Source organism: Pongo pygmaeus, chromosome Y (assembly GCF_028885625.2).
Source record: "Pongo pygmaeus isolate AG05252 chromosome Y, NHGRI_mPonPyg2-v2.0_pri, whole genome shotgun sequence".
In the NCBI taxonomy this organism is placed as follows: Eukaryota; Metazoa; Chordata; class Mammalia; order Primates; family Hominidae; genus Pongo; species Pongo pygmaeus.
Window position 1 is genome coordinate 13639037 of NC_072397.2, and position 22043 is coordinate 13661079.

The following is a 22043-nucleotide window of genomic DNA, read 5'->3' on the forward strand; positions in this document are numbered from 1 at the left end:
ATGTGCAGTGTGGATGTGTTAGTCTCAGGGCACCGGGTCTGATTTTGAGCTCTGGCTAGTGTCACCATGAATGTCACCATTGCCTAGCGAGAAATCTCTGTGGCTTGGTGGAAAAGTATACCTCCGTGGAAGTGCGTCAGTGGTAGACTCACACCTGTCTTTTCTGTGGGATTCACGGGATAGTCTCATGATCCTAGGAGAAAGCAGTCATGAGCCAGCCTGAAGAAATATCAAGCAGAACCGCAGGAATAAACCACAACATCCCTAAAAATCCAAAAGAAGCTGCAGAATTTCTTAGGCCAGCCTAGACATTGTAGGGGTGTCTTTTTGCAACTTGCCCACTGTGATGTCTAGGAACAGCCCACCTGTGTTTTCCAGTGTTGCTGTCTCTCAGGTGGGGCTTCCTACAGAATCCTGGAGCTTCAGGAGCTGCCAGGCTGTGTGTCTCAGTGAGAGTGTTGTGAGTGTTGGATATCTGTCTGTATGTGATATTGTGTGTTTGTGTTGGTGTGTGTCTGTCCCTGTAAGTGGAGTCTGCTTAAAGGAGTATGGCTAATGCCCTTCAGCACTTCTTTGTTTTGAATACCAGAACCATTTAGTGGCCTGTCTGTGTGGGTCTGCTTGGCTCTGGGGCTCCATGTTATCTATTTTTATGTAAATCATAAATCCCCAGTTAATTGGAAGGTGGGCCAAGACTGGTGGATGTCCAAATCACCTCCTCGTGCAAAAAATAAAAAATATATATGTACACTCCTTTAGAAAGAAAAGGAGTACACCACATTAAGAAACAGACATTTCCTAGTGTTTCCTTCTGATTCCTACCCAGGGAGAGGCACTAGCTGTCTTGTCCACAGGGCCTATTGAATTTACCTCAAATTTGGTTCCCAGCCGAGCAGGTGCTTCAGGTTTTGAGGGGACACTCCTCCATCATCTTGAGAGTTCATCCTGGAACATACAGTATGAGCACCAATAAGGTCAAATAAGTATGAGGATACAATCTGATGAGGGGTAGATGGGGTCCTGCAACTTCACCTGCAAAATAAATGAAGATAGATGACACAGGAGGTGCTTCCAACTCCATCCTCAGGTTCCGTTAATAGCACAAGCAGCCCACAGCATCTCCCACTCTTCAGGTGTGAGTACTACAACATGAATGGGCCATTTGTATTGCAAGTTGGGGCCATTCTGGCAAACTCTTGATCTAAGTGCTTTCATACCCAGCACCAAATGGGAGTGGAATGGATTGATGTTGGCTGGCATGTGTCCCCCATACTTGATTCTTGTTTTTCTGACTTCCATGTTCCTGGTCAGCATACGATTTCCTCGCTTTGGCTCAACGATTTCCACACTAAACGTTTCCCAGATAACGAAGAAAGACCCCCCATGAGAATTCATTCTGTGAGTGATTTCTTTTTTTTTTTTTTTTTTTTTTTTTTTTTTTTTTTTTTTGAGATGGAGTCTCACTCTGCCACCCATGCTTGAGTGGAGTGGTACATCATCTCGGCTTGCTGCAAGCTCCACCTCCCATGTTCGCACCATTCTGCCTCAGCCTCCTGAGTAGCTGGGACTACAGGTGCCCACCACCATGCCTGACTAATTTTTGTATTTTTAGTAGAGACTAAAAACCTCCAGTTTTAGTTTAACACTGGTTTCACCATGTTAGCCAGGGTGGTCTCGATCTCCTGACCTCATGATCCACCGGCCTCGGCCTCCCCAAAGTGCTGGAATTATAGGCTTGAGCCACTGCACGGCCATGTGTGTTTCCTTCTAAACACTGTCATGGTTTAATGACTGGGCAGCTTTGAAACTTTTAAAACCACAAATTCCTGTTACACTCACCAACAAGACTACTCTCGTTCTCCCACTTCTATCAGAGGGCTGCCTGATTCCTGTAGGATGAGAAGCAGGCAGCGTTTTCTGGTTTTTGCCTTGTAATCTCACCTCTGTTTTATTTTATATGCATGGCCTTCTCATTGTGGAGGGGCTCTTTCATTGGGCTGTTGCTGGATGGGAGTGCCTCTCGCCACAGTTTATTTAGCTGCCAGGGATTTCAGAGAGTCAAAAAGACTTCCGGTAGCCTGGCTGTGTTCCAGCTTTTGTGTCATCTCATTGTGGAGGCTGAGGATGTTTGCACTTTGAAGGAGGCTTTTGAGTACTCTGACAGCAATCACTGAACATTGATTGGACTACAGAACAAGGCAGCTCCTTCTCACTGTCTCTACCACATCTGTCCCAGTAAAAAGCAAGTCTGAGGTATGAGAACACTGCTCCAACTTGGACTTGCCTTTGTTGTGTTTTCTGTTTTTCCAGAGAACCCCTGTGAGGGCCAGCATGAAGGGAGGCTGTGAGAAGAGACAAGCCATTTATCACTGACACCCACGTCTGGGGTCTCAGGTATGATTCTGACACCCAAAGAACCCTCAAAAACACACAGACTATATTCCATTCCTTATAGGATTCAATTCTTATGCACAGCCTCTTTCTGGAATATAGTCAGAAGAGTAGTTTGCAGCGGTGACCTCATAGTCTCCAAATGCCTTTTCTGCCAGTGGGACATGACCATGAAGATGGCACAAAGAGGCCCTGAGGTTGACATTTTTAGGGTCCCACAGTGAGTATTCTCAGGTAGCCTGTTTTCTGGTAACAGGACAGCTCTTCCTGTACCAGTTTTTTTCTGCTTAGGCAGGCTAACAGCTCTGTCAGCTCAGTGCTGTCACAGTAAATGTCACCATTGCCTTGTGGCAATTCCCTGCAGCATGATGAAGAAGGAGAGTTCCATGGAAGGGTGTTGGCCATGGAGATCCATGAGATACTCCCATAAACCTAAAAGGGGGCAGATGTGAGCCAGCCTGAATAAATGATAAGCAGAGTCCCAGGAAAAAACCACAACATCCCAAAGGATTCAAAAAGATCTGCAGAATCTGAAGGCCTACCTAGAGGTTGTAGGGGTGAGTCTTTTTGAAACTTGCACCAATGTTCCTTCTAGGTACAGCCCGCTTGTGTTCCCCAAGTTTGCTGTCTCCCACGTGGGGCTTCCAGCAGAAACACTCAGTCTCAGGAGGTTCAAGACACTGTGTTTCTGTGTCTGTTTCGCAAGGGTTGGATGTCTGTGTGTGTGTGTGTGTGGCATTGTGTGTTTGTTTCTGTGTGAGTGTGTTTGTGTCTGTGTGTGTGTGCCTGTCAATGGAGTCTGCTTAAAAGAATATGGCTACCGCACTTCAGTGCTTCTTTTTTTTTTTTTTTTTTTTTTGTTTCTCCCAACCTTTTGTGGCTCATCTGTGTGGCTCTGCTTGGGCTGTGGGGCTCCGTGTTCTGTATTTTTCTGTGGATCATGAATCCACTGTAAATTGGGAGGTGGGCCAAGACCTGCCAGTATCCAAATCACCTCCCCCTCAAAAAAGAGGCCACTATCCTAGAAAGAAAAGAAATATGCCACACTAAAAATGAACATTTCCCACTGTTTCATTGTCCTGAGGCCAAATTAAGGAGAGATACTAGCAGTCCTGTCTGCAAGGCCCCGTTGAATTTACCTCAAAATGTGTTCCCAGCCCAGCAGGTGCTTCAGGTCATAAGGGGGAACTCCTTCATTGTCTTGATGTTTCATCCTGGGATATAGATTGTGAGGATGAATAAGGTCAGTTGGGGTGAGGATAGAGTCTCGTGAGATGCAAATGGGGTTCTGCAACTTCACATGCAAAACAGTGAAGACAAATGACAGAAGTTGCTTCCAACTTCATCCCCGCATTCCCTTAATTGCACAAGCAGTCCACACCATGGCCCAGTATTCAGGTGGGAGTACAAAAACATGCAAGGACATTTGGAGTGCAGATTGGGGCCATCCTGGCCAACTCCCAATATGAGGGCTTTCATGCCCAGAGCCAAAAGGGAATGGGATGGATTAATGCTGGGAGGGATGTGGCCTCCACATTTTCCTCTTCTTTTCCTGACTTCCATGTTCCTTCTTGGCCTATGGTTTCCTGGATCTGGCTCAACAACTGCCACAGTAAACTTTCCTCTTCACAGAGAAAGACCCTCATGGAAATCCATTGCTTGAGTGTTTTCTTCTAAACACTGTCATGTTTTAATGAGTGGTCAGCTTTGATACTTTTAAAACCGTAAATTCCCATTACAGCTGCCAACAAGGAAACTCTTGTTCTCTCACTTCTATTGAAGAGCTGCATGATTATTGAAGAATGAGAAGCAAGCAGCCCTGTCTGGCTTTTGCCTGGTAATCAAGCCTCTGTTTCATTTAATCTGCAAGGCGTTCCATTGTGGAAGGGCTTTTCATTGGGCTGTTGCTAAATGGGACTGCCACTCTCCACACATTATTTAGCAGCCAGGGCTTTCAGAGAGCAAAAGGGACTTACAGTAGGCTGGCTGCACTCCAGGCTCTGGTCGTTTTCTTGTTATGGTGGCTGAGGTTGTTTGGATTTTCCAGGAAGCTTTTAGGTCCTCTGACAGGAATCATTGAGCATTGCTTGGACTCTAGCATAAGGCAGCTGATTCTCTCAGGCAAGTTTTGATTTTTATTTTCTTTCATGGGGAATCCACAGTGCCCCTCAACAGCACCACTGGACACCCTTTTCAGGCTTGTCATTGCCATGGATGGACTCTGAGACACTGTCTCAACATCAGCAAATGTGAGGGGACAGTCTGATGTATGAGGACATTGCTCCATCTTGGACTTGACTTTGTTGTGGTTTCTGCCTTTCCCAGAAGACCCCCATGAGGCCAAGATGAAGGGAAGCAGTGAGGTCAAGAGCCAGCGTGTCTTTCACTGATACCCACCTCTGGGGTCTCTGGTATGATTCAGTCACACATAGAACCCTCAGCAACACACCAGATAATATTCCAATCCACATGGGACTCATTTTTAACACACAGCTTCTTTCAGAAATGGAATCAGAATAGCACTTTCCAATGACCACCTCACAGTCTCAAAATGCCTCCTCCTCCAGCAGGACCCGACCATACAGATGGCCCAATGGGCCTTTGAGGTAGAGACATAAGGGTCCCATAGTCGGTTTTACCAGGCAGCCTTTCACCAGATACTAGGCTGGCTCTGCCTGTAACAATTTATTCTGTTTAGGCAGCCTGACAGCTCTGAAAGCCAGGGGTCTGAGCCTGCCTCAGAAATTCTCATGTGCTACTCTCAGGGCACCAGGCCTGATTGTGAGCTCTGACCAGCATCACAATGAATGTCTCCATTGTCTAGCGACAAGTCCCTGTGGCTTGGCAGAAAAAAAGACCTCCATGGAGGTGGGCTGGCAGTGGACTCTCGCCTGAATACTCCGCGGTTTCGATGTGATAGTCCCATGACCCTATGACAGGGCAGATGAGATTCTTACTGCTTATATAAAGATTCAAAAGAACTACAAGAGCATTTAGCAGAAAAGGAGTCACTGGGCTTAAATATTATTTGAAAATAAATTTAAGCCTTGAAAGGTAGACATGAAGGATTCCAACATTCTTAAAGTGAATGGATATCATAGTTGTGAAATATAATGGGGTATAAACGAATATCATAGTTGTCAAATATAACAGGATGTAAACCAATAATTAAGAGTGTACCAGGATGTTTAAACATTAATGCTAGATCCTTAGTGTAAGATTAGAAATTATTTGAGGAGAGAATTTAGAACTAAGCAACATGAGATTAACAGTAGGATTGAATAGAAGTAATATTTTTAGGAGAATTGTAAGATTGCAGACTGAACAGAAAAACGCAAGAGAATAAATAAGATTTTTAGCAAAGAAATTTAAGCAGAACAAATTAAAATTCTTATTTAGTCCTCCATCCTAATATGCAGGATTTTAAAAACTGCCATTTTGAGTTTTACATTTCATGTGTAGAGTTTAAGTGAAGTTAGGTGTGTATTGACTTCAGTATACACAATTTCCATTGGAAAATTAGCCAGTGAACATATCATAAGTGAGAGACTGACTTCTAAAGAATAGTACATCAAGAGTATATTAAAGGAGAACTTTTTCTATTTTCAAATAGCAACAATCTTGTAATAAACCCTTTCATATTATTGCTTATTGCAGTAAAAGTAGATCTTGGCCATCATTAGAATGTTTTCACTAGTACATTTTAATTTGTCAACATTTAAAGTAGAGCCAAGCACTTAGAGATAAAGGAGCACTTCTATGTAAAAATTTAGCATGAAGTCATCCAAAGGTAGCAGTATTTGTGTGTGTGAGATGGACTGAACAACACGGGAAACTTTGCCTTCTTCAGCTGAGAAAGGACAATGTATGTAAACTTTAAAATCATGAAAAGTTTGATGGTTTTACATGTTTTCCCTGTGTCATTAGTAATCATCAGTAATTCATATGAAAAGGAAAATAATCACTAGGTAGTTATTAACTATTACAAATTAACTTTTACCTAAGAATTAATGTTTTGTTTCAGCTTCATTAGAAGAACTGGCCTTGCAGGAGCCATAGGATTATCCAAAGCCATAAGAAACATTCACAGTCCCATGACTGTCTGGTAATTTAGGGAACAAAGAACAGAGTCATAGGATAATAATTTTTAAAAGTTGTTTGAGAGAAGAGAAAATAGTGTTTCAGATTTGGTGTTCTTTACATAATGTTCCATCATTTTAATGTTAAAGATCCCATATCACAAAGAAGAGAGAATTATGGAGGTCCCCCATGTAGAGAGCCAGTCTCTTCCCAGAGAAATGACCATATGTCACCAAGAGATAATGGTTACGCAACAAAGCATAGATAAAGGAAAAGATAAAAAAAAACAGTTGATTTTTTGTGTGTTGCAGTTATGAAATTCACACAACAAAATTAAACATTATAAGGTAAACAGTTAAGTGGCATTTAATACATTCTGTGTCATGCAAAAACTGCCTCCATCGAGTTCCAAAACATTTTCATCACTCCAAACTAGAAATCCAACTACCAGTTAAGGAGTCCCTTCCATTTTCTCCCTTTCTTCAGCAGCTAGCAAACACCAATCTGTGTTCTGCCTCTGAACTTACCTGTTGTGGGTATTTAATGTTAATGGGCTCAAACACTACATGTCTTTTTGTATCTGTCTCCTTTCGTTTTGCATGATGTCCTGAGGGTTCGTTTATATCATAGCACTTCACTCCTTCCACAAGCTATTAACCCATTATTTTATTTGGGTTGTTTCCACCCCAGTATTTCTATGCACCAATATTTGTTTGAGTACACTTATTCACTTCTGGTTGTATGAGTGGAATTGCTTGGTCCTATAACAATTATGCCACCGATGGTGTCTGAGACACTGTCTTATCCTCATCTGCATGCCTGTGAGGCCAGTCCAAGGTGTGGGAACACTGTTAAACCTAGGACTTGCCTTTGTCGTGGTTACTGCCTTTTTCAAAGAGCCCCTGTGAGGCCCAGGATGAAGGGAGGCAGTGAGGTGAAGAACCCAGCTATCTTTCAAGGGAACCCGCCTCTGGGGTCACAGGTATGATTCCATGACCCAAGAAACACTCAACAACACACCAGACTATATTCCAATCCCCATGGAGCTTTATTCTTGCGCCCAGCCTCTTTTGAAAATGGAGACAGAAGAGCACTTTGCAGAGACCCCATCACAGTCTCAAATCACCTCCTCCTCTAGTGGGACATGACCACAGAGATGGCCCAAAGGGACTTTGAGGTAGAGACAATTAGGGTCCCACAGTCAGTTTTACCAGGCAGCCTTTCACAAGATAACAGGCCAGGTCTGCCTGTACCAGTTTATTCTGCTTAGGCAGGCTGACAGCTCTGAAAGCCAGGGGTCTGAGCCTGCCTCAGAAATTCTCATGTGCTATTCTCAGGGCACCAGGCCTGATTGTGAGCTCTGACTAACATCACAATGAATGTCTCCTTTGCCTAGCGAGAAGTCCCTGTGGCTTGGTAGAGAAAAAGACCTCTGTGGAGGTGGGGTGGCAGTGGGCTCTCATCTGAATACTCTGTGGTTTCCATGAGATAGTCCCATGACACAATGACAGGGCAGATGAGAACCAGCCTAAAGAAACATCTCACACTCTCCCAGGAATAAACCACGGAAGTCCCTAAGGATCCAAAAGAATCTGCAGGATTCCTCAGGCATGCCTAGATGTTGTAGCGGTCTTTTTGAAACCCTCCCACTATGATTTCTAGGAGCAGCCCACCAGTGTTCCCCAGTGTTGCTCTCTCCCTGGTGGGGCTTCTTGCAGAACCACAAAGCCTCAGGAGCTGTGGGATGCGTGTTTCTGTGGGAGTACTGCAAGTGTTGGATGTCTGCGTCTTTGTGTGGCATTGTGTGTTGGAGTGTGTGTGTGTTTGTGTGTGTGTGTGTCTGTAAGTGGAGTCTGCTTAAAGTAAAGTGGCTAATGACTTCAACGGTTCTTTTTTCTTTCTTTTTTAAGTCTCTCAACCTTTTGTTGTCCTGTCTGTGTGTCTTTTCTTGGGATGCAAGTCTCAGTGTTCTTTCTTTCTTTATTTCTCCTTCTTTCTTTGCTTCTTTCTTTTTTCTTTCTTTTCTTTCTTTCCTTCCTTCCTTCCTTCCTTTCTTTTACATGAATTTGCAGTGAATAGGGAGGCAGGCAAAGACCTGCCAGCGTCCAAATCAATTACCCTTCAAAACATCCACTATTCTAAAAGAAGAGGAGCACACCACACCAAAAAACAGACATATTCCACTGTTTCGTTGTCTTGCAGTCAGCCCAAAGACAGACTCTATCAGTCCTGTTCGAAGGTTCCTTGAATTTACCTCGAATTTGTTTCCCAGCCAAGCAGGTGCTTCATGTCATGAAGGGACCCTCCTCCATCATCTTGGGATTTCATCCTGGGACATCGAGTGTGAGAAGCAATAAGGTCAGTTAGGTGTGATCATACAATATGTTGAGGGGTGGATGGGGTCCCGCAACTTCGGCTGAAGAAAAAAATGAAGATAGGTGACACAGAAGGTGCTTCCAACTCCATCCCCACATTCCCGTAATTGCACAAGCAGTCCACACCATATCTCTGTTTTCAGCTGGGAGTACTCCAATGTCCAAGGAACATTTGGAGTGCAAATTTGGGCATTCCTGGCAAACACCCTATTTGTGAGCTTTCAGAGCCAAATGGGAGTAAACTGGAATGATTCTGGGTGAGATGTGCCCTCCACCATTATTTTTTTTTTTTTTGACTTCCATGTGCCTCTTATGCCTAGGGTTTTCTGGGTCTGGCTCAATGACAACCACAATAAACGTTTGTCAATTCATGGATAACGACCCTCACGGGAATCCATTACCTGAGTGTTTCCTTCGAAACACTGTCACGTTTTAATGACTGGGCAGCTTTGATAATTTTAAAACCATAGATTCCCATTAAAGCTTCCAATAAGTAAACGCTTTTTCTCCAACTTCTGTTTGAGGGTAGCATGATTCCCGTAGGATGAGAAGCAGGCATCAGTGTCGGCTTTTGCCTGGTAATCTAGCCTCTTTCATTTCATCTGCAAAGCCTTCTTCTTCTGAAAGTGCTCTTTCATTGGGCTGTTGCTGGATGGGATGGCCTCTTGCCACAGATTAATTATTTGCCGGGGATTTCTGAGAGAAAAAGGGACTTTGGGGTGGCTAGCTGTTCTCCAGATTTTGGGTCTTTGTATCTTTATGGGAGCTGAGGTTGTTTGCACTTTGCAGGAGGATTTGGTGTCCTCTGACAGGAATCATTGAACATTGCTTAAACTCCAGCACAAGGCAGCTCATTCCCTCAGGTGAGGCTTGATTTTTCTTTGCTTTCATGGGGAATCCACATTGTCCCTGAGGAACACTACTGGACACCCATTGCAGGCTTGCCATTAAAACAGACACCCTCTAAGACACTATATCAACCTCATCTGCACCCAAGAGGGTCCAATCTCAGGTGTGAGTACACTGCTCCACTTCAGACTCGCCTTTGTCATGGTTCCTGCCTTTCCCAAAGTGCCCTTGTTAAACATCAGGTGAAGGGAGGCTGTGAGGTCAAGAGCCTGGCATTCTTTCTCTGACACTCCCCTCTGGGGTCTCAGGTATTATTCTGTCACCCAAAGAACTGTCAGCAACACTCCAGACTATATTCCAATCGCCATGGGACCTGATTGTTTCTCACAGCCTCTTTTGGAAATGGAGTCAGAACAGCAGATTCCAGTGACCACCTTGCAGTCTCCAAACACCTCCTACTTCAGTGGGACCCTACCAGGGAAACAGCCCAAAGGGTTCCTGAGGTCAAGATATTTAGGGTCCCACACTGGCTTTTCATAGGCAGCTTTTTTTCCCCATACTAGGCCATCTCTGCCTGTAATATTTTCCTTGGCTTAGGCAGGCTGACAGCTCTGAAAGCCTAGTGCCCGAGCCTGCCTCACAGATGTGCTTTTGCTAGTCTCTGGGCAGCAGGAATGATTGTGAGCTCTGGCTTGCATGACAATGAATGTCACCATTGCCCCATGAGAAGTCCACGTGCTTTGGTGGAGAAGAAAACCTCCATGGGGTAGCATCAGTGGCGAATGCTCACCTCTCTTCTCTGTGGGATCCATGGGATAACCCCAAGATCCTAGGAGAGGGCAGACATGAGCCAACCTGAAGAAATGTCAAGCAGAGCCCCTTGAATAAACCACAAAATCCCTAACATTCCAAAATGATCTGTAGGATGCCTCAGGACTGCCTCGATGTACATGTCAATCTTTTTGAATTTTGGCCCATTGTGATTACTATGTGTGCCCCGCCTGTGTTCCCTACAATTGCTCTCTCCTAGGTGGGGCTTCCTACAGTAAACCATGCAGCCTCAGAAGCTTCCAGGAAGTGTCTTTCTTTGGGAGTGTTGGATTGTTGGATGTCTGCATGTGGTTGTCTTTTTGGCTTTGGTTGTGTTTGTGTGTGTGTGTGTATATGTGTGTGTGCACGACTGTAAGTGGAGTCTGCTTAAAGGAATGCTGCTAACGCACTGCAGCAATTATCTTTTTGAGACTACCAACCTTTTCTTGGCCTGTGCATGGAACAGCCACTTTTCAGTGTTTCTTTGTTCTCTGGACATCCCATGGAGAAACACTAGCAGTCCTGTGCACAGGGCCCCTTGAATTTCCCTCTAATTCATTTCCCAGCCAAGCAGGTGCTTCACACCATGAGGTGGAACTCCTCCCTAGGCTGATGTGGAACATGGAATTCAATCCATTGTCTTGGGATTTCATTATGGGACAGAGTGTGAGCAGCAATAAGGTCATATTGGGGTGAGGATACAATCTGATAAGTAGTGGATAGTGTCCTGCACCTTGACCTGCAAAAAATTTTAAGACAGATGACACAGAAGTTCACATCCACACATTCCCTTAATTGCCCAAGCAGTCCACACCATGGCTTGGTGTTCAGGTGGGAGTACTCCAACGTGCAGGGAACACATGGAGTACAAACTGGAGCCACAGGAAAAGAAGAGGCAAATGTGGAGGCCACATTTGACCAAGCATCAATCCATCCCACTCCCGTTTGTCTCTTGGTATGAAAGCCCTTAAATTGGGATCTTGCCAAGGTGGCAACCATCACCACCACCCATTTCCAGAACTTTTTGTATTAGCCCAAACTGCAACTTTGTACCCATGAATCAATAACTCACCATTCCTCCCTCCCCTCAGACTGAGCTTCTGAGATACTTTTAAAACCGTAATTTCCCATTATAACTGGCAAAAGGGAAACTCTTGTTCTCACACTACTATCAAAGGGCTGCATGATTCCTGTACTATGAGAAGCAGACAGTTATGTCTGTAATTGGGCTGTTGCTGGATGGGACAGCCTCTCACCACAGATCTTTTTGCTTCCAGCAATTTCAGAGAGCAAAATTGACTTCAATTAGGCTGGCTGAGCTCCAGGTTGTGGGTCATTGTCTCATTGTTGGGGTTGAGATTGTTTGAATTTTGCAGGAGGGTGTTGGGTCCTCTGACAGGAATCTTTGAACATTTCCTGGACTTTAGCACAAGTCAGCTTATTCTCTCAGGTGAGCCTTGATTTTTCTTTGCTTTCATGCTAAGTCCACATTGCCCCTCAACAGCAATGCTAGACACCCTTTTCAGGCTTGCAATCAGCACAGACAGCCTCTGAGTCTATTTTCCAACATCATCTGCACCCATGCAACAGTTTCATGTCTGAGAACACTGTTCCCCCTTGAACTTGCCTTTGTTGTGGTTCTTGCCTTTCCCAGAGAGCCCCTGTGGGGCCCAGAATAAAGACAAGAAAGGAAGTGAAGGGCCCAGCCATCATTCGCTGACACAAACCTCTGGCATTTCTGATATGATTCCTTCACACAAAACATTCTCAACAAATCACCAGACTATATTCCAACCCTCATGGGACCCAGTTCTTGCACATAGCCCCCTTTTGGGAATGGAATCAGAAAAGCAGACTTCAGTAAGCACCTCACATTCTCAAAACACGTCCTCCTACAGTGAGACCTAAAACAGAGATGTCTCTGAGGGGCCCTAAGGTTGAGAAGTTTAGGGTGCCACAGTAGGTTATGGGAGGCAGCATTTTTCACAATATCAGGCCAGCTCTCAAAAAATTTCCCAAGACTCACAGTTTCTTCACAGAGGAGAGAGTTGAAGGTGTACATTCAGCCCTTTCTTTTCCATTTTGCAATTCTTCACATGATATTCTCTCTAGTCTTACCCTGTGGCAAACACTGGGGGTATCAGAAAACTGGCGTCAGTTAGAAACAAAGTACATGGATGGGGCTCACAGGGACCATAACAGTAACCTTACTGGTGGCTTTGCATTCTAACCAGCAGAGGTGCACCACCAGAAAAACTAGGCAACAGCATCATTCTGCAGCAACCAACCATGGCTGATGAGTCTGCCAGGCTCAAATCACTGGCTAACTGCCAAATCCCACCCTGGCTTTTCTCTACAAAACTTCCAAGACTGTGACAAAGAGGCAGCTTGGTGATTATCCACAGAAGGGGCATGTGACCCTACCCAATCCCAGCTGCCATATTTTGGCCATCCTATTCCTGTGTGTTCCACCCATGCCCATGTTGAAAAGCAGAGGCAATTTAGTAGTTAAGGATGAAGTTCTGGCCCTAGCTAGACCCAGTGGGCAAGTAGCTTATATAATAAGACTTGGTACCCCTGGAAGGCAGTTTGCTTCTGATATATTTAATGGAAATCACTGGGTGACAGAATCTCTAGAGCACATGACCTTATTCAGAAACAGAGAATCTCAGTCTCAGCTCCAGCCCTTCCCACTGTTCAACAGCAGATGCCAAGGGAACAGATTGTGAGATCCCAGCCCTCTTGCTGCAGGCAGAAAACTAGCCCATCTATGCAGACCTTCCAGTAACCATTACAGCCAAAATTACAGACATGCCATTCTCTGTTCTATAACAGAATTTAAGTGGACCCAGTCTCAGCTCCAGCCTGTCCAATTTCAATTTACTAAATGGAATCATTAGTAATTAGTAACCTACCAGAAAAATGAAAAAAAAAAAAAAAAAAAAGCCCAGGAGCTGATCGATTCAGGATAATTTTATCAGATCTAAAAGAAAGCTGCATTATATTCCCTTTTGTTTGTGATCCTAGTTTGTTCAATGTATTATGTATGTATGCTTACACACACACACACACAAAAGCAAACAAACAAAAATGCACACACCTATGTTTCATGTTCTCTCAAAAAGCTGCATTGGAAATGCCAAGCTGGCCTCTGGTATCATCTGAAGTTTCAGTGGAGAGAGACCCACTAATTTGCTTGCATTAAATTGTTGCCAGCATCCTTGTCCACAATGGCAGTTTTTCAGTGGTCTCTCGCAGCTCTCTAGAGAAACTGCAATTATGTTTATTTATATGGTTTACAATATATTCATTAGCCTTTATCTCTAAACTTGAGGCTGTGTACAATGGCTTAAGTCTGTAATTTCAGTACTTTGGGAGGCTGATGTTGGAGGATCCTCTGAGCCCAAAAGTCTGAGACTACAGTGATGTATGATTTAGCCTGGTGACAGAGCAAGACCTTTCCTCTAAGTAAATAAATAATAAAAATACAACTGATAGTAATATTTTATTTTACCATTTGGAAATACAAATGTCCTTGATCAAATATGTGAATATTTGATAGTCACTAACACAACATATTTTCTTGTGTCTGGGAACCAATGCAGGAAACCAGTAGGATTGGAAGCTCTTTTCCCTTAATGCCTGAACACGTGTACACTCTGATGTTAAGGGGTGAGTTTGGACCAGGAAGGCCTTCTGCCACAGCCATCAACACTGGGGAAATAAAACCCTCCAAAAGTCAGGAAACAAAACAGTCTTTACTGGTAGTAGTAACTGTAAAATCACTTTCTGATTTGATTTCATTTTTAATTTAGTGTAGATTAGGCAGGCAGCATAATATAGACAACACTGCCCCTAGTAGTATACGATTTGATGATAAATGCCAATTAAATTTGGTAGTTGAAAACTAAAAGAATCTTAGATAACACCATACTTACGTAAGTAACTTTCACCGGATTATTTTAAAGCTTCAGATAGTCCACTAGAGACCTAAATATTATTTTAAACATAATTCAAAATGTATGCAGATAATGGGCAAAATGGCAAGTTTTTATTTTTATTCATTTCCCTTTGGTTTTATACCTTTAATTCTCTCCTTTCTCCCTCCCTCCCTCCCTTCCTTCCTCCCTTCCTTCCCTCCCTCCTTCTTTTCTTCCGTCCTTCCCTCCCTCCCTCCTTCTTTCTTTCCTTCCTTCCCTCCCTCCCTCCTTCCCTCCTTCTCCTTTCCTTCCTTCCTTCCCTCCTTCCCTCCCTCCTTATTTCCTTCCTTCCCTCCCCCCCTCTTTCTTTCCTTCCTTCCCTCCCCACTCCCTTCCTCCCTCCCTCTCTCTCTCCCTTCCTGCCTTCCTTTCTTCCTTCCTTCCTCCCTGCCTCCCTCTCTCCCTCCCTTCCTGCCTTCCTTTCTTCCTTCCTCCCTCCCTCCCTCTCTCCCTTCTCTCTCTTTTTTCTTACTTTCTTTTTTCTTTCTTTCTTTCTTTCTCTCTCTTTCTTTCTCCCTTCCTTCTTTCCTGTCTGTCTGTCTTTCTTTCTCTTTCTTTCTTTCTTTCTCTCTCTCTTTCTTTCTTTCTTTTCTTTCTCTGTACCTTTTGCTCTCTTTGATTTTTTTAAGACAGAATCCTGCTCTGTCACATAGGCTGGAGTGCGGAGTCATGATTTCAGCAAACTGCAACATCTCGATCCCAGTTTCAAGCAACTGTCCAGTCACAGCCTCCCAAGCAGCTGTGACTACAGGCATATGACACCAATCCTGGCTTTTTTTTTTTTTTTTTTTTTTTTGTATTTTTACTAGAGACCAGGTTTCACAATATTTGCTCAGGCTGGTCTTGAACTCCTGTCCTCAAGTGATCCACCTACCTCAGCCTCTCAAACTGCTGGGATTCCAGGAATGAACCACAATGCCCACCTAGTTTTGTGCAATTTCTCTCTTCAGTGAGCTCTCTTATTTTATTATTTTATATTATTTTTATTTCTGAGACAGACTCTCGATGTGGTGGCCAGGCTGGAGCAGTATGATCTCACTTCACTGTAAACTCTGTCCCCAGGTTTCAATGGATTCTCCAGCGTCAGCCTCATGGGTAGCTGGGATTACATCTATGGGCCACCAAGCCCGCATATCTTTGGTATGCTATTAGACATGGGATCCTGCCATGTTGGCCAGGTTTGTCTCAAACATTCTGACATCAAAAGATCCGCCCTCCTTAGCCTGTCACACTGCTGGGAGTGCAGTGGTAAGCCTTTGTGCCCTGCCTCATATCTGTTTTAAAGCTCAGTTGATAAGCAATATTGTCTTCCTGGTGTTGTATGTTTACAAAACAACTATAGCATTATTATTTAGCCCCTTCAGATAAAATATGGTAACACACAAAACATACACACACAGACACAGACACAGACACAGTCACTGATCAAAAAATTACAGTAGGTCAGGACCCAAAATGAAAGATGAGTTGCTGCAGTTGACTAGAATTAAATGATACCAGAGTTGGCCCATACCCAGCCTAGAGATGTGAACAGAGGCTTCCAAAAAACTCTAACAGATACCTGTTAGATTATTCTCTGCCATAGCAAAGGGACATTAAATATCTGTTGTGTTTAGAAGAGTCTTGATGATTTGCCTTTTCCAAGGTATTAGCATCTGTGATGTTGGCCTTTAAAGCTCTCTGCAATTACTTAAATCAGTAGACAACTCAGTTTTTCTAGGAGTCTACAGTGCTTTTCAAAATTATCTAAAGCTTAGTAGCTTAAAACAATAATTATAATTTACTAATTCTCAGTCTTTGCAAATGTTCCACAGTTTCTCAGCCAAATTATTATGGTTCAGGGGCACTAAGGAGGATGCATTCTAGTGATGACTCAGGATGGGGACATTGTCAGTTGTCTTCTCATCTCCCTTGTGCCATGGCTAGCATGACTCAAATAGCGGGGCATGGACTGCTGTGATCCTCAGGCATCTTGCTCTATTTCTATGAGTCTCTCCATGGGATGTCCCTTCTGCATAGTGTTATCAGGGTGTTAGACTTTGTAATCTACTTGTCCAGGACTCCAGAGTGGTTCAGCCTCATGACAGCAGGAGACTTAGAAAGTGCTGTGTCACCTTTTCTAACCTAGGCCAGAGGTGGCCCAATATCCAGAAAATGCTTGCACTGTTTTCCATTCATTGGAAGCAAGTATTGTGTTCAGTTGCATCAGGAATATTTTCAAATGGATTTGATAGGAATTTCAAAGTGTGTTTTGCACCACTACCATGGCCATGACTAATAATTATTTATTTTTATATGTGCTGGATGGGTATTACACAACACAACAGCAGATACAGACTTTTAAGCTTGACACCTGTGTATCAAAGCTCCAAACATTCGGTTATGTGTTGAAATAACTCTCAAGCAAAAATTGATTTTGAAATGACAGCTATAAATAAATAAATCAGATAAAGTCAAAATATCTGGATGAAATGTTTATAAAGATGTCAGCCTTAAAAATCTTATAAGGTCTAATGTGCCACTCATTTCCTATTTCTATGGATATTATTTGGACAGGAGGACAAGGATCCAGGGGTCTGCTAGTCAGTCTCTGCACTTTGAAACCTCAGCTGGGGCACCAGGAATAACAATTTTGGACGACACCATGTGATGAGGATGAGGAATCCATCTACGTTAAGGAGGGTGTCAACATAATGTGTTCTGGAGGAGAATTACACCTGGTAGGGTGACCAGGATCAAGGTCTCTGGCACACATTGAAATCCCCCATGCCCAGCTGTGGCAGAGTGAATCCCTCAGCTGGTGCTTGGTTTCCAGGTGTGCTTGGGAAGCAGCTGGCTGGACTGGGAAGAATCTCCCCATTCCCTGGCCATGTGTGAGGGTGAGGCTTGAGACCTCCACTCTGTCTGTTCCAGCTCTTTCCCTTCCTATTATCACACTGCTGGGTAAGGAGGCAGGACCCCGGAATGTAGAAGGGCCCTGGGTTGTTGACAGTGTCTGTGGGTGGCCATGTACTAGGAGGAGAGTCCTCACTGAGCCTTCCCTGAGCTTGGAGACTGGGAAGGAAAGCTCATGGGGCACTGGATGTTCCAAGTCCAGGGGCCTATCCTGGAGAAGCCTGGGGGAAGTCAGAAGCCTATGGATCTGCAATCTAGGTGGAAGAGTTGTATCTGCCATGTCTAACATCATCAAGTCAAGACACCCATGGGGCTTATGCATTTTGCCCCTGTCCTGAAGAGACCGTGCATGCCTGGTTTTCTTGGGACCAGTGATCCTGGGGGCCCCCCTCTGGGTCCACTCAGGACCATAAGCTTAGGATTTTGTGTGCCTTGCTTCCTATCAGCCCAGGTGAGGCATCCTGGAGAGGATGCTTAGGGTGAAGGTCATTTGAGCACATGCAGCACTGGAACAGGATGTCACCAGCCACTTAAGCCGCTGCTCACCAGGCCCTCTCCTGAGCTCCCACCTAGCTAAGTGATAAGTGTCCGATTTACCTGACCCTGCAGCCCAGGTTTTTCCTCCACCTACCGACCCGTGCCCTACTGGGGAGAATGTAGCCTCTGTGGAGATTCAGGCCCTGCCATACCCACATGCTGTGCTCCTCTCTCATGGACAGGACACTCTCTGGTGCACAGAGATTCCCAGGCAGCGAATCCCAAAGCCCTTCAATTTCCATTGATTCTTTCCTGAATGGCCCCCTTCTCCGACTGAACACACAGAAGATGCAGGCAGCTGCTAGGTTTTATTTCCCTCCGGGTGTAATTTCAGGTCCATGACATCTCCTCTAGGTAGCTTGCACTAGCCATCCTTTTTCTCCTCCCTCTGCCATTTGTGAGAACCATCAGGACTCTTCACATCTCCCAAGTGCACAGGGTTCATGGGTCCTGAAGCTGGATTGCCAAACCCAGCGGCACCCTGCTTGCCAGCTCAAGAGCTGAGTTTAAAGTACACCTGTGGGCAGGAGTGTGGACCCCCGAAACGAAGGTACACACAGGTACACAGGCACAGGTGTGCACACATGTGCACCAGCTCAGACATGCATTGGGCTGGAACATGCCCACACTCACACTGGTACCGGTGAAACTGGGTGTCTACACCAATACTCAGGTGGGCCTTAAAACTCAGCCACATTCTCTCCCTGAACACACACAGAAGGTCCCCTGCCATTTAATTGATCATCTACAGTGGGATTTATTTTTACTTTTATATTTTTTAACTTACCAAAGTATGTAGCATTCTTTCCCCCATCATGAAAAAGTCTTTGACACAAATAAAGAGGAAGAACATTTTTTATAATAAAATTCTTTATCTGCATCTATATTAGTAAGGCATTTAAAAAATTATGTCTATTTTTTAAATGACATAGGAGATGTCTTGGGGGCTTGGGAAGCATGAGTGAGGATGGCAGAGGAGGAAAGCATGTCAAGGGAGCCTGAGGTCATTGAAACAAAACATGACAGGACTGGGATATCCATTCTCGAAGGACATAGACCTAGACACACCTTGTGTGCACCTCTCTGTGGAGGTTAAGAGGGCCCTAATAGAGCCCAAACTGAGCCCCAGGTAGTAGCAGGCCTCAAGACACTAAAGGGAGTCAGAGAAGGATGATGAGGCAGCTATCCGTTGAGCCTTGCTTCTCATCCATTGACCTTCACCAGTTCTGCCTCTTAAGCACTTCAGTTTCCCCAATTCTGAAATATGAGTGTTAAAGTTCCCTGATGGGCCTTCCTCCCCCAGCTTAGGGGTGGCCCGGGATATCTCACTGCAGGCTCCTCCCTGAGCCTTGAAATTTCCATGTGAGTCCTAGCTCCAGGACCCACAAGCCTCTGAGCCCCGGGCTGTGGGCTGCTTACCTGGCCTCCTCTCTGTTCCCTCCCTGAGGGCCTAACTCCTTCTGATAAAGCTTCAGGGGATTGAGACAGAGGCTCTGACTAATGATCTCGGTGACTGGGGAAAGGTGTCCATGACTGGTCTCGTCATGGTTCAAAGCCAATTCCAGACATCAAGGAAAGACCTGCAAGGTCCTTTCCCATGATGCCCCACAGCAGCCCCCACCTCAGCAAACCTGGCTGACACTAGGTGGTCAGAGTCAGTCAACCAGCTGAAGAAGGTCAGTTAGGCTGTGTCCTGCCTGAAGCTGGGGTCTTCTCCTGATGACTTTAGAACCACTGGACCACAGTAGACCCAGATACCTTTTATCCTGGAATAAGAGGAGTCTGGAATGCTCATGCCAGGCCTAGCATCCCACACTTCACCCCCTCTACCATGCCAGGAGGCACTCCTTAATGAGGATGCCAATTTCCTTAATTTTGGAAATAAGGGTTTTTATTCCCACAGTGCAATATTTGTTAATTGCCAAAATAAAAGGTTGTGATGAAAGGAAAACTTCATCATGCCATGGGTACCTGGGATGGCTGGGTTCCTCCACCTGCCAGGCCAAGAAGAAGAGGACAGACTCAAAGTGACCATTTCATCTAGCTGGGCTGAGGGCCTGCTGGCTGGGGTGAAGCATGGGTTTCCCCTTCCCAGTTTTCCCATTGAGACAGCTCCGGGCCCCAGGAGAACCTCAACCTGACCAGGACCCTTGATCCCTCCCCAAGACCCAGGCACCCCAGCCTGATCTGCAAATCCAACATGTAGCTTACTTAGCAGGACTTCCTCATTTTTTCCAAACCCAGCTGACATCTAGGTGTGCCACACAATCTGCCCCTGGTCTAGGAGCCTCCAGATGATTGGGTTGTCATGCCAGGAAACACCCTGCAACTCTGCCAGAACTGGGAGAGTGTTGGTCAGGGCCATCCCAAGACCTTTGGCCTGGCACCCTGCATTGGTGGTCCTGTCTCTGTCAGGCATCGGGGGCATGGTAGTGGGTGTGGTGGTTTTGTGGGTGGGTAGAGGGAGGCCCAGAAAGCCTCTTCCAACAATGATTGGGGAGCACAAGTAGGCAGGAGATTGGGTGTGGGGTGCTGTCCTGTGAGACGGCTGTTTCCTCAGAGTTGCTGAGCTGCACGTGCCCCTTGTGTGCTGGGTGCTAGATAGGCTCTGCTGAGGATGTCCAGGTGTGGGGTCCCCTCTTCTCCTGGTCTCCCTGAGGGGTGGGCGTGTCCACTTGAGGGAATTACTGTGGGTAGAAGGGACTGTGGGTCTGTGCCTGGCACTCCCCATGGGGCTTGTGTGTTTGTAATGGAGGCATATGTGCAACGGTGATTTTATATGATCAGTACCTACAGTTCTTTGGATGCAGTGCAGGCAGAAGGAAGAAAGCCTGTCTGGGAAGCTGGTGCCTGCCTTGCAAAGAACAGCAGCCCCATGTACCATGAACCCAAGTCTCAAGCACCTTGTGTTTCTGGGGAAAGGCTGCTGGACACAGACATGAGGAGTGGGGGTGGTTCTATGGCTGACATGAGCATGCAGACCTCCCCTTCCTCCAAGGACTTTCCCAGGGAAACGTACCCTTCAACTTTCTGCTGTGCATAAAGGGTCCTTGACCCCACTTTTCTCCCTTGTGAGTGCTGAGCTTGGCTCCCAGTCCCTACCACCTGCTTTCATGACACCCACAAGCAAGCTGCCCTCCTATCTGCAGGAGCCTGGACTCAGCTCCCCTCACTGTCCCCCATCCCCTGCCTCCTTGCTGACCATGTCTGCCTCTTCCCTGGCTCCCCTGCTCCCCATCTGCAGAAGCCTGATGCCTAACCCTGTTACCAGTCATCCCGAATGGGCAGCTGCAAGGATATGGCTCTGGCCCAGAAGCCAGAGATGTCCTGGCTGATGGCCCCCATGCCCTTCAGACTGGGCAGGCATGTCTTCCAAGGCTTCCGCCTCAGCTGTGGACAGACCATGCAGCCTGGGGCATTCACAGAGCCCAGCTCCAAGAAAGAAACTCCAGCGAATCTGTTGCTGCATGGGGAGTGCTGGGGTGAGGGCCAGGCTGTGGCCCCTGGTCTTCCTCCTGCTGCTGTATGTCGGCCTTCTCCTCAACCACCACCTGGCCCACTGCCATGATGTCATCCACCACCAGCACCTTCTCCTCCCACAAGGTTGCCTCCATGCTCCATGCCCTGGCTGCCCTCTCCTGCAGAGCCTCCAATTTGAATGGGGCACCTCCTTTGGAGGTCCCACTGACCACAACGTGCACTGTCCACTCCATGTCCAGATAAGTATATCCTTAAAATATACTTAAAAAAATCTTAAAATTATTCCTATTTCTGCACATCCTCTCCAACATCTGTTGTTTTCTTTTTAATGATCGCCATTATAACTGTCATGAGGTGGTATCTCATTGTGTTTGCAGGGTCATGGATGAAGCTGGAAACCATCATACCAAGCAAACTATCACAAGGACAGGAAACCAAACACCTCATGTTTTCACTCATAAGTGGGAGTTGAACAATAAGAACACATGGACACAGAGCAAGGAACATCACACACTGGGCGGTCAGGGGCTGGGGGCTGGGGGAAGGGATAGAATTAGGAGAAACACCTAATGTAAATGACAAGTTGATGTGTGCATCAAACCACATGGCACATGTATCCCTGTGTAACAAACCTGTATGTTGTGCA